The sequence below is a fragment of the Dendropsophus ebraccatus genome, chromosome 14 (genome assembly GCF_027789765.1).
Source record: "Dendropsophus ebraccatus isolate aDenEbr1 chromosome 14, aDenEbr1.pat, whole genome shotgun sequence".
Classification (NCBI taxonomy): Eukaryota; Metazoa; Chordata; class Amphibia; order Anura; family Hylidae; genus Dendropsophus; species Dendropsophus ebraccatus.
The window spans coordinates 26,364,827-26,386,813 of NC_091467.1; the positions used below are offsets into that span (position 1 = coordinate 26,364,827).

Consider the following 21,987-nt stretch of genomic DNA (forward strand, 5'->3'; position numbering starts at 1 on the left):
GATGTGCGGGAACACATGATGTCTTCTTTAACTCCTACTGAAGGTTTATATAGTAGAGGTATGGGTTTTGATGACCTCTATCTAACCGGCTATGAAAAAAGGCTTGCTACCTGTTACTCACCTTACCCGGAGGCCAAAAAAAGCAACTAAATAGATCACTATGGGGGCAAATGATCAATGCTTTAACTAGAAATCTAACCTTAAATAAACAGCGATTGGGCCCGTGCTCTGGAGGGGTATTGTATCAGAGATGTGGGGCCATGCCCTGGAGGCGTATTAGTACTAGAGACGTGGGTCTATACTCTGAAGATGTTGGGCCATGTTCTTCAGATCTGGGTCCATGCCCTGGAAGGGTATTAGTACCAAAGATGTGGGTCCATGCCCTGGAGGGATATTAGCACTAGAGATGTGGGGCCATACCTTGGAGGTGTATTGGTACCAGAGATTTAAAGGTGTGCTAGCTAGCCTTCATCTTTTGCATTAACCTAAAGATAGAATGTGCCATTGTTTAGACACAGGATGGGCCAAATACCTTCAAACAATATCCTTTGGGTGACAAGGTGACAGAAAAACAGCAACATTAAAACCAATATGGCTGACATGAAGTATCTGTCAGAAAGCTACTTCCTGTACGGGACACTGAAGCCTGTACACGCTTAAGGACTGAGGAGAACTCCCTCCTGGCCAGAAGCATGCTTTGAGAATTAGTGGAAACGATGGAAGATCTTAAGAAGCCAGTCCTTCTGTTTTGTGTCTCACTTACCCCAGACTGCAGGCCCCGGGGAGCAGCGTCCTCCAAAATGTTCTGTTCTTAGTTATTGTATTGTGAAAGGCGATATGTGCGGACTGTCATCCGGATAATACGCCGGTGCTGAGCGTCTGGCTTCTAATTAAAAAAACACAGCAAGCAACCAAAATGTAATATGTGATCTGTGTCGTCCGCTGATCCTTCCAGGGCGATAGTGTTACCAGAAAATGGAAATTATTACATCTACGGTAATATGAATCTAAACAAAACTCAGACCAAGGCCCATGCTGCAAACGCTAAAGGCCATCCACGGTGACTAGCCTAAGCGTAAAAGGGAAGTTAAAGGGGATGTCCACTTTAAAACAAAAAACTATTTCTCCTTACACTATTGGGGAATTCTGAGAGGGGGCTTCTGTTTTGGATCCTGATCTATTGACCAGAGAGGAAAGCAGTTGCATAGAGTGTCTCTCGCTCTGGAGGTTCTGCCCTGTCCTGCAATACACAGACCACACATTGATGTGAATGGGCACAGTGTAATGCTTCATTTGCCCTGTAGTGGCGCTGTTGGGAGACTGAACACTTAGGTTTCTCCACAGATTACAGCTGATGTTTAGGGGTCCCTAAAGAAAAGGCATGCTTTCTGTTTTGGGCCCTTCAAAGTAGAGAATGTCCAAATCGCAAAACCCCTACAATAACAAAAATAAATATTAACTACATTGTGAGAACCCATCAGCTCTCCTTGATGTTTTAGTAACAATTTGCATTCCCCGTACAATAGCAATTTAAAGGGAATAACTGAGGGTCACCAAAATGTAAAGTTAATGGGGAATACAAGTATTTATCAAATTATGCGATATGTAGCGTTACTCTGATCCCACTGATGTCACACATGATGGGAGTTGTAGTTTTCCAACAGCTGGATACTCACTGGTTGGAAAACACTGTTCTTCAGCTTGATAGAAAATTTAACTCATTTCAACAAATTAAAGGGGTACTCCAGCACTGAGAAACTATAGGTATATAGAAAATAATAAACATCCTGCACCCCACAGTGTCCTCCTGCTGCATCTCTGGATCCCCACTGACCACAGCTGCCACCACTTCCAGTGACAGCCTGCTCAGCCAATCACTAACTGAGACAAGACAGCGCTGCAGCAAGTGATTGGCTGAGCAGGCAGTCACTGCCGAGAATAGTCCATCTGCGGAAGTGGCAGAAGCTGTGGACAGCAAGAACTGGCAAACGCTGCAGGAGGAGTGTGGAGAGGTAAGGATAACATTATATATTATTTTCTATATACCTGCAACAACATATTAAACATTTTTCAATGCCAGAGTAGCCCTTTACGGTAATGCAGCTCTTTACTAAATGACCTGGGACTATAGCTTGGGTCTTTGGCCTCACTGACGTTGATAGTTCCTGTATGAACAGAGGTTAAATGGGTTAGATAAATTGTTTTCTCGCTGGCACATCTCAGCAGGCATCCCCAGATTCCTAGGCACTGAAGAGGAATGCAGGAGGATATTGTTACTGCGCCCCCGAAAAGTGAACAGCGCAGGATTGAAAATCCCCTCGGAGCAGCTGAGGGATATAACTGGTACTGTGGAAGGACAGCTGACACACAAAGCTGATAATCCAACCACCACCACCCCCCTCTCTGCTCTATATCAAGATGGTAGTCTTATGTTACCAGCCGGGCTGGGGTGGCAAATGATAGGCCCGCACCCCACTATGTAGAATCAGATATCTGAAGTAATACAGACACATAGTCTGACACTGGCTCTTGGTATAAAAAGAAAACCTATGCTGATACACTCCTTACTGGCTAGTAATATCCATGAAAAAAAAAGTGTGATCACTTGTATAGCCGACAGCTCACATCAGATCGCTTATATGAAAAAACATGGCAGACAACATTGGCTGTTGGTGTTCATGCATGTGTTAAACTGGCCATACAATTCAGATAGCTGTCTTTGGATGGCAGTATGCTTCTCTATCCCATTACACACATACACACTCAACTCGGAGGAGCATACGTGTTTTCTGAATGAGTTTTGTTCTCAGTTAGTAGAGCTACTCGACAGCGGCTTATGTGTCGAGATCCAACGTGACACCTGCAGTCATGGGAGAATCTAAAGCAGGGATGGGGAACCTTCAGCCCTCTAGCTGTTGCAAGACTACAGTTCCCATCATGCCTGGACAGCCAAAGCTTCGCTTTGGCTGTCCAGGCATGATGGGAACTGTAGTCTTGCAACAGCTGGAGGGCCGAAGGTTCCCCATCCCTGATCTAAAGGCCTCCATTCACATTAGATGATTGTTAGATTCGGCCTGTATTCATCTAATAGTTTTTTATTGGAAAAAAAAAATCTTTATACACCTGGTATGGGTTCTTGTCAGATGACACCATATATGTACCAGTGGCGGCAACTTACATGTAATCGGTTTTGAGTAAATTTTTACATAATCAGCTTAAAATTTATGTAAGATTAAAAATTTGTAAACACAAGGGATCTATAGGAACGTAATAGGTATAAAGCCAATCATAGAACGGACACGACTTTTATCCCATCTCTACGCGTTAATGCTGCGAGGGACATATTTTATTTGCATAAAAGCTTTGCTCTTCACGAGAGCCGGGATCCTGATATATGTCCCCTAAATGCATGGCTGAGTCTATCTAGCCATCTACATAGTGAATATTTCCCCCACGTGCTCAGACTGACTAATCCATGGAGCGGTCACAAATCCTCAGCTTTCCTATCCGCTCATTGTGGATGGCTGGGAGGATAACAATTTCAGAGGTTCATCTCGGTGAGAGCCCCACTCCATGAAGATGGCAGCGCGGTGATTCATTCCTAGCCGCACATATAACTGTAGGCCGTTCCGATGACAGATTGGTTTTTAGGGAATACTATATGTGGGAATGGTGAAAGCAAAAGAGAAACAGAGGAGCAGGAAAAGTGGAATAAAACAAGAGGCATGCTGATGTTACACCGATTTACAATAAGAAAGCTGTACTGGCGAGGGTGAGGTGCAAGGAGCCTGGCCGTTCTCACTGCATTTTACAGACCATTATCACCTATAATTTGAATTCAATAGATTTGGCTACGGTTAAAGGTTCTTCTGTCCACAGGATGGGTGGGTATATAATCACTAATGGGACCTCCCTACAGTATCAAGAATGGAGACTCCCATTGTAACGGAGCAGTAGTAGCGGCATGTACGAGTATACTACCTGTACTGTCAATGGCTTTTTTAGCAAACCTGTCAACACTTTCATGCTGCCTGAACCAAGAGTCATCAGGGCGGACCCCACCTCATCGGTTTTGATTGATAGATCTCTACCTAAACCCAAACAGGGGGAGGATCTATCAGTCAGGGCAGATGGGGTGGGAAGAAGCCACTGAGGACCTCCCCCATGACTCCTGGTTCAAGCAGCGTGAAAGTGAGGACAGGTTCTTTTTAAATAGGCGTCAACCAAACTCATCGATAGTTATATGTGTATGGGGGCCTCTACCATGATGGCGAATGTCAGAGAGAAGGATCAGGAATGTTGTTTATCAGATACTTTCGTCCTCGGAAGATAAGCTGCCACCAGAGTAATATAACAGCAGTATATAGTACACAGTACATATGCACATTCACCAGAGTGCACGTGTATGAAGGGGGTTGGGATAGATGTCAGACAAATAAATGGTCAGCAACACATATATGTGATGTGAATTATGCCTTACCTACCTGTGCAGTGTTATGAGACTGATATGATGTTCTATGGCATAGAGAGGGTACACCATATGGGTGACAGCTACCGCCATAGATGTGACCTTCAGGAGGGTACATTATATGGGTGAAAGCAGATGCCATAGATTTGCCTTTCAGGAGGGTACACTATATGGGTGACAGCAGCCGCCATAGATTTGCCCTTCAGGAGGGTACACTATATGGGTGACAGCAGACGCCATAGATGTGCCCTTCAGGAGGGTACACTATATGGGTGAGAGCAGACGCCATAGATTTGTCATTCAGGAGGGTACACTATATGGGTGACAGCAGCCGCCATAGATTTGCCTTTCAGGAGGGTACACTATATGGGTGACAGCAGACGCCATAGATTTGTCATTCAGGAGGGTATATTATACGGGTGACAGCAGCCGCCATAGATTTTCCTTTCAGGAGGGTACACTATATGGGTGACAGCAGACGCCATAGATTTGCCCTTCAGGAGGGTACACTATATGGGTGACAGCAGAAGCCATAGATTTGTCATTCAGGAGGGTACACTATATGGGTGACAGCAGCCGCCATAGATTTTCCTTTCAGGTGGGTACACTATATGGGTGACAGTGGCCACCATAGATTTGCCTTTCAGGAGGGTACACTATATGGGTGACAGCAGACGCCATAGATGTGCCCTTCAGGAGGGTACATTATACGGGTGACAGCAGCCGCCATAGATTTTCCTTTCAGGAGGGTACACTATATGGGTGACAGCAGACGCCATAGATTTGCCCTTCAGGAGGGTACACTATATGGGTGACAGCAGACGCCATAGATTTGCCCTTCAGGAGGGTACACTATATGGGTGACAGCAGACGCCATAGATTTGCCCTTCAGGAGGGTACATTATACGGGTGACAGCAGCCGCCATAGATTTTCCTTTCAGGTGGGTACACTATATGGGTGACAGTGGCCACCATAGATTTGCCTTTCAGGAGGGTACACTATATGGGTGGCAGCGGCCATACTGGTTGTCATCAGCATCCTCCATCATATCTGGTTGCACGATTGCTGCATGTAGTACCCATGATGTGTGTGATGGAGTGCAGCTGTGGCAGGCCTAATGCAGCTCAGTCATGGCATTAGTGGTGGGGGCAGCAGCCTTCTCCCCGTATGGCGTTTTCTAGGCTCATATGTTGCGTCACATGTTCTGGTTTCTAGAAACAAAGCTGCAATAACTTGTGTTACAAGAGTTCCAGTACAGCTGCTTCTTATTTGCACACATTTCCCCAGACGTGTCCTCCTTCTCCCCATCATTCACACTCTCCTCTACCCTTCCCCTACACTGCAGATTGATTCATGTCTTGGTGCCCCCCTCCCCGGTCTCCCCCTCCCCAGTCTCCCCCTCCCCTCCCTGGTCTCCCCCTCCCTTCCAGCTGCTCTCCCCTGGAATGCTGCAGATTGATTCATTTTTCAGATAAGCCCTGTGTCTACCCCTGTGTCTCCTCCTCCTCCTTCCCCAATGGCTCAGGGCCCTTCCTCCCCTTATAGCTGGATCTCCCCTTCTACCCCTTTATCTCCTCTCCCTCCCCTGTCTGTCAGCTGAAGTGATTCCTCTTCACAAATGCCTCCTGCATTCCCCATGTTGTAACCTCCATGGAATGCTCAAACTGGTTGCAGATGTGTTCCCACTCTTCCTGCCTGGCCATCGGTTTAACCCCTGCAACCCCTGGACAGGCCGAGCATGCTGCCAGTCCACCCCGGTCCGGAGCACAGCCAGGGCTGCAACTACTAGCCTGCTCACACCAGTCTGCATAGGCCTCTAAGGCAATGTCCCCAGCCAGAGGCTCCCTGGCTGCTGCAAAACTACAACTCACAGCAGTGTTCCACAAACTGCTGATAGCTACAACTCCCAGCATTGTTTATAAGTTGTGTGTCCCAAACCTGAGGGTCTTCTGTTCTTGTAAAACTAATTTTCTCTACATGCCTTATAGCAATAATCTGTCAGCTGTAGCAAAACTACAACTCCCAGCATGCCTTAAAACAGTATCTCCCAACTTGAGGTCCTCCAATTGTTTCAAAACTACAACTCCCAGCATGCCTTACAGCAGGGTCATCTGAGCTGTGGTCCTCCAATTGTTGCAAAACTACAACTGCCAGCATGCCTTACATCAATGTGCTCCAACTTGTGGTTCTCCAACTGTTGCAAAACTTCAACTCCCAGCATGCCTTACAGCAATCCCTTTTAACTTGTGGTCCTCCAATTGCAGCAAAACTACAACTCCCAGTATACCTTATAGCAGCATTCCCAAACCTGTAGCTAAAACTACAACTCCCAGCATGCCTTATAGTAGTGTTCTCAAACCTGTGGCTCTAGTAATTGCAAAACTACAACCCCCAGCATGCCTTTTGCAGTGTTCCCTAATGGTGGCCTTCTGTACAACAGGAGCTTTGCCCCAGCTGGACAGCCAGTTTAGGCAGCACTGCTACAAGACGTCTCCATGGCACGTGGGCACAGTGGGCATCGATACGCCTTGGTCCACCCTACAGTACTGCCAGCATGTGCGATGTTGACATATAATATAAACACTTGTAAATATTCATGTGGGAATCAGATGGAGGATTTAAATGGAGGATTTGAAATATTTCCTTCCACACTAAAAGACGCAATGGGATCCTCCTGGTGGGGCGTGCCTATTAGGGCGGCATCATTGGAAGGGGCTTAGCCTATGCTTCCTGTAGGGACACATAAACCGTGTGTTTTGGGATGTGTAGTACAACTTTTGGCACACATGTGGAATCCCTTCCTCGTCCTTGTTCTTACACGCTAAGGACACGTCCCGTCCAGATGTAGTGGAGTGTGTCCCGGTGTCTGCGCTGCGCAGGAAGGTTAACTCTTACCAGTCCAGTCCAGTACATCACATAGGGATGTAATATTTGTCCGTCATACAGCAGACGTCCAGTGCTGCACACTATACTGAATGTTACTCTGCAGGGACTTCAGAATAGTGAAGTTAACAATTTTAGGCTTATGTCAAATGTTTTGATCAGTCGGGGCCTTAGTGCTGAGACTCCCACCGATCAGCAGATATAAGCGGGAGAAGCCCACAGCTCACCGCTCAACTTGATGCAGGAGTGAAGCTGTGGAGTGAAGCACCCAACTGAGTGCTTCTCCCAGCTGTATCTAGTGGTTGTTGGGGAGTCTAAGGGCCCTTTTACACAGAAAGATTATCTGACAGATTATCTGCAAAAGATTTGAAGCCAAAGCCAGGACTGGATTTGAAAAGAGGAGAAATCTTAGGCTTTCCTTGATGACCTGATCTCTGTTTATAGTCTGTTCCTGGTTTTGGCTTCAAATCTTTGTCAGATAATCTATCAGATAATCTTTTTGTGTAAAAGGGCCCTTACAATCAAGAAACATTTTACTTGTTTTTAAAGTGACAGCTTTAAGGCTATGTTTTGGTTTTTTTGAGGCTGATAGGAGTAAGGACCCTATTAGACGGAAAGATTATTGTGAGAAAAATAGTTATATAGTTAAAATTTAAGTGATAATCTTTCTGTCTGTATGCTGGAAACGATCAGACCACTAATGAAAATTCATCCATGTGTTGTTATCATTTTGAGCTGAGCATAAAATCATCAGTCATTCGTTAAGCTTTCGGTGTATGTACACGTTTGCTGGGATCAGAAGGAGTATACGAACAACTATAATTACAATGGTAACTAACAACTATCGCTCTATGGATTATGTTGAATGATTTCAGGTCAATCACGAAAATGCTCGTTTGCAATAGTTTATAGTTAAAAAATAGCTTTTTTCAATAGGACCCTTCTACACTAAGCGATTATCTGACATATTCGGGCGATTATCGGCTGTTATGACCGATAATCGCTTGGTGTAATAGCACAATGTCGGCTGATCCTTGTCTTTCAACATGTTGGAAAAAGCACGATAGCGATGGTCTGCTGGCCGTCGCTCTGTGTAATAGGAGAGGCGGCAGCAGACTGACGCTTTCTCCTATGGGCCACTCAGTTCGGGCAGCCCCCCCTGGAGCTTCACGCACCCCCTCCACTTTTCACTGCTGACTGTCAGTGCATGGTCACATGACCACGGTGACAGGTCAGCGTTCACTTCCTCTTCAGAATAGACCTGTGTAATAGGGCTTTATTGGTAAAAACAAGCTTATTTATACTCAGTGCTGAGACCCCCAACAATTAGATATAGCCAGGGTTCAATCCCCAGCTCAGCCCTTGCTCATTGCAAGCAGCAGGCTTCTTTATAAGTCTATGGAGCCCGGCTCCTGCAATGGCATGGATAGCACGATCAGCTAAGCAGTGAAGCACACAGCCATGCGCTTCTCCCATATAGAGGTCTCAGAACTAGGACCCCAACCACCCGAACTTCCAATATGTCTGCTGCACAAATAATCCAGCAATTGTTCATTACAAAGAAGACGAAGAAAACACCCAAAGATGTGATGGAAAAAGTGGAACAAAAAGCAATGTTTGTTGATGTATCCTCTCATCTGTAATATCTCCAGCCATCAGTATACAGCAATCTCCATCATTTCTGCTTTGTGTTGTCCTATGCCGGAGCTGTATACTCCGTTTCCTCCTTGCATCGGTGATCATCACACAGCTGGAGGGTCAGTCAGTGCACCCCCGGCAGCCGCATGCTATCTGTGCACGTCATAGGAACTTGTTGCCTCTGCGCTGGGGGCAGCTGCTATGCGAGATTCAATAGACAAGAGTCAAGGATGCATTGCGTTAGCATTGTTACAGTCATCATGCCCAGAGAACTGACAACATGAGTCACCGTGACTTAACACAAGCAAAGATAATACATACAGGAACTTCTATGCAAGTCCATGGAATAAATGCATTATAGTGTGGTAACAGAAACATCATCTGTATAATGTCAATAAGCTAGATGCAGAGCCTCCCGGGGCATACATGGCTGTAGTTTGCAGGTTGTGCTGGTATTGATAGACAGGCGTCTATAAAGACATCCATGTAATACACAGACAGCTGATAGATTGCAATGGGCCCTGTGTAATGCTTCCTCCTGCCTGCGGAGGCGCTGCAGGAAAACTGAATGATTGTTCCTGGATCATTTTCCAGCTGATCACAGCAGGGTCAGGTCTAGTAATACCACTATACTTGAAGAAAAGAAAAAATTGGTGGCAAATACAGTTTTCATATATGAGCGTGTTTCTATCCTCCCCCCTGGACATTATTATAATATAAAGTACTATTATAAAGTGCTAAGCGAGTCCAAATCTTCTCAGGCCTTGAGGTAGGCATACACTTTCAATAACCGTCAGCCGAGCAACCATTCAGCCAACAGTAATGCCTCCCATCCTCCCCTTACACAGGAAAGTTTGGCACAACTGTGTTCTCTATGATTAGGGGTAAGCTGCAGCCAGAGAACTTTGGCTGTCGCTTATCACTCTGAGAACAAAGGGGTCAGGCAATGATTTTTCCATCACGCCTGACCCCATCTACACTAACATCACCTATTGGTGTACTGTCAGGAGTTTTCAAAAACTGTGCCACCCCTGTCTTCAAGTTGTGTGCAGTATTACAACTCTGCTCCATTGACTTATTATGAACTGAGCTATAACACTACACACAAGTGGCGTTGTTTCTGGAAGGTGGCCCTAGATCACATTTAAACATCAATTATATAGATGCGTGTTTGCATTCATACTAGCCTGACTCTGGCGGTAGAGACTAGAGCTGAAGGAATTACAGTGATCTATGATCGATTGGCTGTCAGTTATCTCTCTTGTACATCCTCCCGACACACAGGAACTTTGGCACGGCCGAGCGTTCCTGTGTTCGCTATGGAGAGTGGTAAGAGCTCTGCCAGCAATTTATCTCTCCAAGAACAAAGGGGTAACGCTGTCCTTTTCCATCACGCCTATCTGCAATGACATCATCTGTCCGTGGTCATTTGGTGGAGCCCCATACATCTTGTGCCAACGGACGAATCCACTGCAAGCAGCAGGTATGGCCAGCTAAAGTATAAGGTGTATGGGGCATTGAGACCACAACAATCACTCAAGGTTCCGAGGGTTCTTGATAATGGCTGAAAGCTTACAGACGGTGGGTGTACATTGAGACACCTGCTCTCCCAATGCAGGTCAGGAAAAGTCTTGAAGAGAAGTGGAAATAAAGAGCATCCATAGTGAATCAAATACTGCAGTTTATTCACATGTCCTGGTACAGAGAAAGCAACGTTTCAACCCTAAGGGACGAAAAAAGACCCTTGATAAAGACCCTCACGGTTGAAATGTTGCATTCTCTGTACTAAAATGTGAATAAACTTCACTATTTGATTCACTCCGGATGCGGTTGGTCTGTACCTCTCTTTAAAGGGGTTATCCAGCGCTACAAAAACATGGCCACTTTTCCCCCTACTGTTGTCTCCAGTTCAGGTGTGATATGCAATTAGGCTCCATTTACTTCAATGGAACTGAGTTTCAAAACCCCACCCAAACTGGAGACAACAGTAGGGGGAAAATGGCCATGTTTTTGTAGCGCCGGATAACCCCTTTAAGACTTCTATGGAAAGTCAGTAACCCAAGTCCTCACCCAGACTCTCACCGATCACTAGATATAGCTGGGAGACATGAGCAATAGAAAGTCTATGGACCTATGTCCTTACCCAGATCCCAAACAAACAGAACTTTACGTTCTTGCAAAACTTTTATGAAGTGACGCTGACTCTATAGTCTTTTTTTCTAGTTTTTGTAGAAGGATATATAATTCACAACTTTTTAAAAAGTTGCAAAAATTTAGCATGATCTCACTCATCTCAATGGGTAGCGCAGAAGTTTGGCTAAATTCACTGTATATTGGGCGATCATATGATACATTTATTGGCATAAATCCAAAGGCTGCCAAGGCATGATGGAAAATGTAGTTTTGCAACAGCTGGAGGGCCAAAGGTTCCACATCCCTGCTCCATTCCATACAAGGGACAGGGAAAGGGAAAGGGACAGGGAAAGGGACAGGGAAAGGGACAGGGAAAGACCCCACTTGGTATATGTGGTTTTTTTTTAGCACCATATACATCTCGGAATATGCCACAGCCTTCCATCCTGTACGTCAGAGGCCCATAGTGTGATGTAAACAGGGCCTTAGAAGGATATTTTTATACAATTCTTCCCATGGGAAAATAATTCCAATCATAGCGATGATCGGCCCGGTTATACAGTTACATTGCCCTAGATGGTGAACACTTAGCAGATTTTTCTTACATGTGCCGCTCATACGTAATACGGTACATATTATTTTACTACCAAAGCAATAGACTAATTCAGCTAATTTTTATGCAGTCCTGTATTTTGCAGGAGCCACCCCCCCCCCCCCACACACACACACCCCTATGACTACATACAACCACCCTAGCACTGTAATAGTCGGCGAGCATTGCCAGTAGATAGGAGGGAGCGCAGTGACAGCACAGTGCAGCTGAGTATGTGTTTCCTGCTTCGTAGCTGGGAATCTGGCACTAGACATACAAGCCTCAGATCTCTTTTTGGTCCCCCCCACCACCACAACCCGTCCACAATCGTCTCTCTTCCTCCCTCAGTCTTGTTCTTATTGGGTCTCCCCCCCCCCTCCTCCACCTCGCACTTCCCACCCACGCCTGGCAATAGATTCACACACATGGAATGGCTGTTTAACCCATTTCCTTAATGGTTTATCCCAGTCTCCTGTGTTTTAAACTGGGACAGAGAGTGAGGGAGGGGAGGGAGAGCGTTGGAAGGCGCGTATGTGTTTGACAGTACATACACCTCGGTCTGTAGCGACGTCTCTGCTTAGTAATCGGGTTGTTCCTGCTGGTGTATACATTTAGCGCCATTCTCCGTATACGCGACATCAAAACACATACACTCTGTTCTCTCACACAAATGAGTGGAATATCAAGAAATTACTGTAAATGAAACCCCAGGAGCCTGCGGGAATAAGTCAGGAGTATTTCCACGCAGAAGTAAGAAAATCATCGGGATTCATATTTTCCTAACCACTTACAGCCAATATACACACAAAAAGCAGCAAAAAAAAATGCATAAAACGATATATAAAAAAAAAAAACACCACAAATCCTGCCAGTTCTGATCATACATATGCAGCATCTTAGAATTCTCTTGTCCATATATCTTACTATAAGTGTTGAGCGGACTTGCCAAAAAAGGCAGTGCACCGACACATTTTGGACAATACGTTTTCAAATTCATATGACAGATATGTGGCTTTCCATTAAGAAAATAATACCGCTATACATCCCTAAAATTGGGAAATGATGTTGCCCCTGTACATGGTGCCGGTTCAGAATAAGATACGAAAATCTCTCGATTGCACAATATACCAGGCGTAGTCTTCTTAATGGAAACCCACCTATTTGATTGGGGCCTGAGTGTACAAACCCCATCATTAAAATAAGCCGGGAAAACGTGACATGTGATTTCTCTCTCAGCTCTATGTAATCTCGAGCACAGATGAAGTGAGGGGGGAGGGAAGAGCTCAGCTGGACACTTCTCTCTCTGTTCACTCTAGCTTTTTTCAAGTGACAGGTAACACCTTAAAGCGAATGTACCATCAGGTACATCACTTGAGTTTTTTACATGAATGGATCGGGGTGAGTCCTTTTTTTGCAGCGCTGCCCGATTCCTGCGGGCGACGCTGGTCTATTCCCGAGCACTGGCCCGGCATGAAGCACTTGGGGTGGGCTTGCCAGCCCCCAGTGTTACGTGGCTCTATTAGAATCAATGGAGCCGTGTCACAGAGGGGAGGGGGCTTTATCACAGTGCCCCCAGTGCTCAGGAATAGACTGGCACCAATTCAGTCATTTAAAAAAAAAACTCTGATGGTACATTCTCTTTAAGGGCAGCAGATTTCTTTTCACTTTATTGCTTATACCTTTTAGGGCTATTATATTTTGCTATTATAAACGTAATTTGAAGACCTCCCGAAACAAGTTAAAAACAAGTCTGTAAGTGCCACCTAATTTTACAGCTGTAACGATTACCAACCTAAAATTAATATTTTCCCCGTTGCGTTCTATAGAATCCATTGGGAAAAAAAACATAAATTGAATGTTACGGCCCAGAGAATGGTAAAAACCTGTGTGCAAACATGAGTCTCAAATACTAGTATATTTTGTAATAAAAACAGCCATGAACCCGCAAATCAAGATGAAGCAGCAGATGAAGTTTGTTAATCGTAATTCTCTCGCTTGGGGAGATATTGGCATTGTTGGGCGTCTATGTCGCTAATCCATCCTCACAATGTACAGCAGCAGCAAACACACTTGACCCACTTTGCAAAGTTTGGTCTCAATGGAATAGTTTGGCGGCATTTATAGCAGCAAGCTCCCTATTCAGAGCAAAGCTCTCGGCTTATTTCTGATGGTTGAGCCTGAAATGCGTTTACTGAGAATCAATCCTCAATCAATATTCCCATCAATAATTGTCCTTGTAGGGGACAACGACCTGCCTGCGCATGCGAGGGGCAATGGGTGCACTGTTCTGACACTAAAACCACAATGTTACCGGCAAATCAGTGTGCCAGCCTGAGGATGTGGTTTCATTGCTGCACCGTGGGTCTATACCAAGAGTAATAACTATATGAATCCTCTATAGGTGCTGTGTCATGTGACATGTTATCTACGGCTTCACACCATCCACAGTACTTAAAAACATCAATACCGATTGCCATTAGCTTCTGACTTGCTACAATTCTGTCTGTTGTGTTGTGATCACATATCGGCAGCTAGAAGAAGAGTCCTTTAGACAAGCGGTGGTAATTGCCAATCTATTGTGTTAAGCGGAGTGACCATAGGCTGTATCCCTGTTTTCCAGGACTCCTTAGGGCGGCATCCAACCTCTGCAGCCGCGCGTTTAGGTAACGTTGCCGAACCCGAACGGCCTCCTCGCTCAACACTAACGGTCAACTATATACAAGTCGATTAGGGCTCAATGAAAGGACAAGGTACACTGAATGGTGCAAAACAACTGCATGTAAGATTGCGGCCATTCACGTCTATTATCTTCGATAGTGAATCCCATTTACACAAGGAGGTGCGCTACTGACAAACTGTGATCAGCTGATCGTTCCTGATCACAGAACCTTTTACACTGGGGCAATAATCGAGACCAAACGTTGTGATCAATTTTCTTTTGAACAACAATCATCCAATGTTAATAGGCCTTAAAGGGGTTTTATTCTTTGTTAGTGTTCGCCATGTCTCTTTGCCCACCCTTCCTTCTTGCCTTTCCTAGACCCTATCTCCCGTCCATCCCCCACCCTTTTGGTTTATATGATATTTTGATATTTAATGAAAATTTAATAAAATCATTTTAAGAGAGGGGTTTTCTGATAATAAAACATAATTCAGCTGTCCAATGAAAAGAATAGAAATCATTACCTTTCTGTAGCATTTCATTCTGTCCTATTTTTGATGCGATCTGTCTGCTCTGTTGTCTTCATTAGCCTGACTTACATTTTATAATAGACTTCATGTTCCAGCTGTACACACTAGCTAGGATTTTAGTCAACTCCTTCTTTCTCTTACGATGTAGGAGGCTCCTAAGTGGCTAGTGGGTGGGGTTATAGTCAAGAAGAGCTGGCTCAAATCCTGGCTAGTGTGTACAGCAGTTGCAAGAAGCCCATCACAGGATATAAGTATAAAAAGAGGTAGTCAACCCTCAGAGGTAGTCTAATAACTTTATTTACCAATATATGTTCATTTATTAAACAGTTGAAATTAGTTTTTTATCATAACTCTAGAGCTGGCTGAGTAGAGATACCCGTGTTCTAGTATAATAATTGACAGGTGTCTTGCCCATTCTTCATCACTGGACTGAAGTCCCCTGTGCATTTGCAGTCAATGTAGGTAACACATGGAAACCTGTATGTATCACCTGAATGTGATGTCCTATCACATGGCCAAAACTACTATATTCAAATCATTGCTTAATATATTAGGATATTATATTGTGGTCAATGCTGGACAGTGTGTGCTAGTCTTGTATCAGTAGCCATCTATGACATCCAGCAATGTGAGGATGAAAGCAGAGCCCGCACACCCAGAGCCCGCACACCCCAATGCCCACTTTCCATTTCATTTTATTTGCAGAATGTCAGCAAAGCTGTTCCTTAAACTTTGACTTCACAAGATGTGATGAATTCCGACAAGCCGTGGTCACCTGCCCCGGCCCCCCCTTCTTCCTGCTAACCCACACCCACCCTGCAACTCTCACACCCCCGCTCAGCCCAGCCATGTGGAAGGTGAACCTGTCATACCGAGTCTGGATAAAGAGTCTGATGCTTATATAAGGCAAGGATGAATATCAGGACGCTGCAGTAAACAGTGCAAGGACTGGGAGGATGAGACGTGCGTGATCTACATTGCTAGACGGACCCAAAATCGGAAGAGAAGGGTCACACAGAACAAATATGAGCTGCCGTGTATACCGAAGTCACGATCACCATAGGGCTGTACAGCTACAACAAATTCCATAGTGAGATGGGGTTTATAAGTACATATGAGTATGACATAGACCAGTGATGGCTAACCTTGACACTCCAGCTGTTGCAAAACTACAATTCACATCATGCCTGAACAACCAAAGATATGGCTTTGGCTGCCCAGGCATGATGGGAATTGTAGTTTTGCAACAGCTGGAGTGTCAAGGTTAGCCATTAGTGACATAGACGATAATGTGTAACATGATGTCTGCTGTCTATATGCATTTAGACGTCATGAGGGGCATCCATGAAGGAGAGTGACCCAGGCCCATCCATGTATTATGGAAACAAGCCCTTTAATCTGGTTATACAATGTGATATCGCTATACGATACACCCACATATACAGGTACCTGTGATATCAACCTACAAAGACTCACCATTATCTATGAAAATCTTCTTGTGATATGCTCAGGGGCGTAGCTAGGATTCATGGGGCCCCATAGCAAAAAACTGTACGGGGCCCCATGAATCCTGTACGCTCCCCGCCAAACACAGACAATGACGCACATATATACACACAGAGGCACCATTAAATGGGTAGTGCGGTGGTAAGCAATTATTCACTAAATAACATACATTACAAAGTTATACAACTTTGTAATGTATGTTATGTATGTGAATGGCCCCTTCCCCTTGTTTCCCCCCACCCCGAAAGTGTAGTACTTTATACTCACCTGATTCGTGTCGACCCCCGTCCACCATCTTGTAATAATAATGTCATCTTCGGGCGGCCGGCCGAACCGCTCCGACCGTCCCTCGTGCTGCCCGCCCAAAGATGACATCATTGTCAAGATGGCGGACGGGGGTCGACACGAAGCAGGTGAGTATACAGCACTACACTTCCGGGTCTAGCATGGGTGCGGGGAAACACGGGAAAGGGGGCCATTCACTAACATAACATACATTACAAAGTTGCATAACTTTATAATGTGTTTTATTTAGTGAATAATTGCTTACCACCGCACTACCCCTTTAACATATATACAGATATGCCACTGACATACACCCCTATATATGCTGTAATGTGATTACACTAGTGCTGATGTATACACCATGAGTAGACTGTACACAGGGAAATCATCTCAGTGTAATAAGAAATACTCAACCAGAAATAAAAGAAAATGCAGCAGATATTAATGGTGGGTTCTTTTATTAGAGCCCAGCATTAATAGAAGCTTCTGCAGAACATCTTTGGGGGCAAACCTGTCAACCACTTGAGACACTACTGACATACACAAACACACACATATACACCAGTGTTACAGACACTACTGACATACACACACATATACACCAGTGTTACAGACTATAGATATATAAATAAATATATATATATTATATTTATAGCGTCACAGATACATACACATACTAACATATACATATATACCCATAGATACATATATACACTCACTGACACACATACACAGCACTTACAGCTCCCAGGCTTCCCCCCTGCTCTTCCTGTAGTCCGGGCTGATCTTCACATAGAAGTATTGAGGACCTATGGGTCATGTGATCATAAGGTCCTTCATCCCTCTCCCGGGCCGTTCAGGACCTGGCAGGTCCTGCTCCTTTTGATGTTCAGCCTGCTCACCCGGCACTACAGTGAGGGGGCTGAACAGTGCAGTGGTGGGGCCCTCTTCCTCTCTGGACCCCTGGGGGAGCGGGGTACAGTGGTCGGCTGTCAGTGGTATACAGTACCTACCATCAAGGCAGAGCAGGCTTCCTCGGGCCCCCTTCCTGCAGGGGCCCCATAGCAGTCGCCTTCCCTGCCTTCATGGTAGCTACGCCACTGGATATGCTGTATCTATATGGCTGCATAACTGCATTAAATGTCCTTGCCTGTCTGCAGGTCTAATGGCCAGATCTCACAGCATTCTGGATCCCTATGAATACCAAACGCCACGATGGAAACCCAGCTGATCCCATAAGGTTAATAGGATTTGGCAGGTTTTGAGTCCGGCTGTAAGGGCTATTTTTGTTAGTTATTCTACTACTAGGATGGAGCAGATCAGAAACAATAGGAAGAACTGTAACTTTGTGGTAACTTTCCCTTCATGTCAATGTTTGACTCCGATTAGAAGCCTTTGAACATGATAGGGGATTAAAGCCAAAACAGAAAACTCTTCAGAAGTTTAGCCATCTGTTTTGGGGATATGGCCCTTTATCAGTTCAGAGCTACCAATGGTTACCTTTCCTTCTAGAAAGTTTTCTGGTTTGGCCTAAATCCCCATTAATGTTTTAAGGCTTCTAATCAGAAGCAAACACTGTCTCGAAGGGAAAGCTATCAAAAAAGGTAATGTAAAAGAGCTGCGCATTGATGGCCTAAAAGTCTCCGCGCTACAGATGAGCGCAATTGGAGCACGCTCGCGTCTGGTCATTCGGCATTTGATTACCGGTGGCTGAAGAAGTTGAATGCAGCCTTAAGGGCCCTACTACACGGAAAGATTATCATCCGAAAAATCATTATATCGTTCAAAGTAAAACAATAATCCTTCCGTGTGTATGAAGGCAACGTTCAAACAAAAAGTCGTTTGTATGTCGTTGATGGCATCTTTTGACGCATTTCTTCAAGGACAACCCATTTGGTCCATTGACGCTTGTGTGGACACGTTCTGTGAAGTCAATCATGGTGGCATTGGCTATAGCAGGTACAAAGTTTGGCCCTTTTGCTACACAGGTGACCACAGTATGACGTGATGGTTGAAGGAGTAGGAAGGCCATGGTACTGATTTTGCATCACCTTTCAGGAGTTTTCAGCTACACCTATACAGTGACTTACCAGTCACATGCAATAGTCATCTGGAGCAATGAAGAAAGTTATAGAGCATGATGGAAGTTCACTGACCCAAAAGGGTTACCTCTCCAGCTGCTCCTCCATTCCTGGTAGGGTTGCATATTTAAAAGGTCAGCTGGAAGAGACAATAATAGCGCGTTGTTCGGCTTCAGGAGATGTTTGCAGAGTGTTCAGGAAGGGAGCAGGTGTGTCAAGAGCCCTGTACCTTGTCGACCCCTTCATTGTGCCACGGCCCCCAATCCTCTAGAACATGCTGTACTATAGAGAAGCGCTCGCCACCGCTGCGTCCTCACTCGGTCCCCCCCTCCATACCAACTCTAAGTAATGCCCTCATACGACCGATTAAAGAGGAAGAAAATAAGTCTCTTAGATCCTGTGCTGTGCATACTGTGGGGGTGGGGGAATGGTGAGCTGGAAAAAAAAGAGACACAGGGGAGACAGAGACATAGGTGCAGCAGAAGGTGTGTGTGGGGGGGGCAGAGTGATAGAGGAGACTGGGAACAAACAACTAGTGAAGGAGAAATGAGAAGACATTGAGTACAGAGAGAGAGAGAGAGAGAGAGCAGCTGAGGTACACTCAGAGGAATGTTAAAAGCATTGGTAGGTTGAGTGCCCGGCGGGAGGGGTGAGCAGGGTCAGGGAGTTCTGCAGAATGAAGCGGCACTGATGCCGGGTTGTCTCTATCAGTAGATACGCCGCTCAGCTCTCTGATTTCAGTGGTGGGTAGTGAACAAAAGCTTGTTTATCGAGACATGGAGGGCAGACATAAACATTCACCATATAGGAGAAGGCTTCAGTCTGCCATGATACACGTGGTACAACAACACTGGCTGTGGTGGTGTCATGGGGGGCATCATAATATAATGTACAACCTGTACAAAGATCTCCTAGAATCATCCACCCCTAAAAATAGGAGGAGGTGCAAAAAGTTTTAGTTTTTTTTTTCCTCCACATTTAGTGAGTACAGCATTTTGTGCATAGATCATCTCATAGTAAGGGTCCCCATACACTATCGCCCGGCCATCAGGTAGGTCTCCCACACGCCCTTTCCATACACAGGAATGTTCGGAACAGCCGCACGTTCTTGTATCCTTCATGGGGAGGGGTAACTGCGGCTTATCGCTCTTTGAACAAAGGGGACGGATGGCCCCATGTGTTCGGCATGGCCCCATACACATTACATTGATGGCAAAATCCGCCGAGAGCTGATAGGGACCATAGTCACACATAGCAACCAATCACAGCTCAGCTTCCATTTCTCATATTGCTCTGGTAAAATGAAAGCTGAGCTGTGATTGGTTGCTATAGGAAACAAAGAGAATGTGATCTCACATCTATCAGAGAATGATGGCATATTCCCTTAAAAGCAAATATACCATCAGATAGAACATTTTTTTCTTTTTTATATCAGCCAATCAATGTCGGGACAGGGAACCAGGTGGCGTGGTCCGTTTTAGACGCACCCAGCTTTCGTGCTTGTCGCTGTTCTTTTGCTGGCAAAAGGATGGCGCTGAGTACAGGAAACGAGCAGCATTTTAAAAAGAGGACTGCACCACTGATGGAACATTTACTTTAAGCACTCATCAGATGTCTTAAAGGGTTATTGCTATCTGGAATAAATTCCTCCGTTTACATCGCTCCAATACAAAAGACAGCGGCAACTTATATTATTATTGTGATGGCTGCAAAGCAATCTGTGCTGAGTGTAAGAAACCAAGTCTCTAGATGACCATAATAATACAGATCAGCAGCTTTCTTACAAATATGGTGGACACAAATCAGATGGGTTCAGTTGGTACCTGTCTGATCTTTGCTGGAGGTGTCAGATGACATTGCTGAGGTCCAGTGGGCAGACACTTTGTCGGATCTCCCGATACAAAGATAGCGGCAAAACCCAGTACAAAGATGGCGCCATAAAGTCTGCCATGACAAAAATAACAGAAAGTCAAAATATGTTGGTGACGTCTATGTAAATTTTTACTAGAAATTATCGTAAAACAAATGTACCAGCAGTACAATCGCTGTAAGTCTTTCACATGGACAGAACAGCACCGACGCGGTAAGGCCAGTGCCATGGTCCTTTTTTTTAACCATGGCCCATTTCCCGTGTACGGCACCATTCTACTGCCGGGAACCGAGCAGGGGCTGAAGCCCTGGAGGTGGGCTGTCCTGCCCTGCCCCCAGTGGAGGAAACCCCCGCCCCTCTATGACACGGCTCCATTAGAATCAATGGAGCCACATCACATAGGGGCGGGGGTTGCCTCCAGTGGTTCACCCCCGGCTGGTGCCCGAGAATAGAACAGCACTGTAGATAGGAACCGGGCCGCGGTTCACAAACAGACCGCAGCAACAGCGCCATTCTATCTTTGTGAAAAACTTAAAGGTGTTGTCCAGAAAAAATCTTTTTCTTTCAAATCAACTGATATCAGAAAGTTATATAGATTTGTAATTTACTTCTATTAAAAAATCTCAAGTCTTCCCATACTTATTAGCTGCTGTATGTCCTGCAGAAAATGTTTTATTTTCCGTATGACACAGTGCTCTCTGCTGACATCTCTAGCAGAGACAGGAACTCTGTCTCGGTTTTCTATGAATCCCCTTAGAAAACCTCTCCTGCTCTGGACAGTTCCTGTCTCGGCCAGAGATGTCAGCAGAGAGCACTGTGTCAGACTGAAAATAAAACAACATTTTCTGCAGGACATACAGCAGCTAATAAGTACGGTAAGACTTTAGATTTTTTTAATAGAAGTAAATTACTAATCTATATAACTTTTTGACACCAGTTGATCTGAAAGAAATTGAATTTCGCTGGACAACTAGAAACCGGAAAAACAGAAATTTCTTAATACTTTTTTTTTTTTTAACTATTTACCATAAAGAGCAAAAGCAATAGCATTCAACTTGGAATGTGCAAGACATGCAAGGATGCATGCAATCTAAAGTGCAAAATATGCAAGGATGCAACATGTGCAACACATGTAACAAATCACTGGGGAAAAAAAAACATACTCAAACCACTGAAGGAAAAAAAAAAAACATTTCCCACACTAGAAGTATAATATAAATTTCAGAGGGATTTCCCCCCTCTCTCCACCAGTGATCTCTCTCCCCTCCAGATATCTGTGTTACTTTACACACATGCAGGCACTACACTATGCATTTGTTTGGGCAAGGGGGTGGGCAG

General features: G+C 44.9%; 1 protein-coding gene across 1 annotated transcript in view; it reads right to left on the minus strand.

The window, feature by feature from the left end:
- Window positions 1–21,987, minus strand: part of RARA (retinoic acid receptor alpha) — a 149,155-nt gene that overhangs the window by 109,910 nt on the left and 17,258 nt on the right. Inside the window, exon 3 of the mRNA XM_069953815.1 lies at window positions 20,603–20,723. The gene's annotated coding sequence lies outside the window, so the exon portion shown is untranslated. The remainder of the gene's footprint in view (window positions 1–20,602; window positions 20,724–21,987) is intronic.